The following is a 328-nucleotide window of genomic DNA, read 5'->3' on the forward strand; positions in this document are numbered from 1 at the left end:
CTCTACGGTCCACTTAAAAAAACATGCAGAAAAAAATTTGTTTTACCCGTGCACACAAATTTGTTCTTCAATTTTATAAGGTTTAATTTAAATTAGCGTCATTTGTAATGAAATTTTTGCAGAGGTATATGATTCGAATCATTCGACAGTTATGTCTTAAGCTTTAAAACGCATTATCAAACACTGTCCCGCGATCATTTTTCACGGAGATTCATGAATTTTAATTTTAGTTCTTTTTAATACCAATTTTAAATGATTTTTTAATCGTCTGTTCAGATGTAGGCAAACTTCAAGATAGAGGAACTCCGTGAAAAACGGTCGTAATGAG

Source organism: Trachymyrmex cornetzi, unplaced genomic scaffold (genome assembly GCF_001594075.2).
Source record: "Trachymyrmex cornetzi isolate Tcor2-1 unplaced genomic scaffold, Tcor1.1 scaffold114, whole genome shotgun sequence".
NCBI classification, from domain to species: Eukaryota; Metazoa; Arthropoda; class Insecta; order Hymenoptera; family Formicidae; genus Trachymyrmex; species Trachymyrmex cornetzi.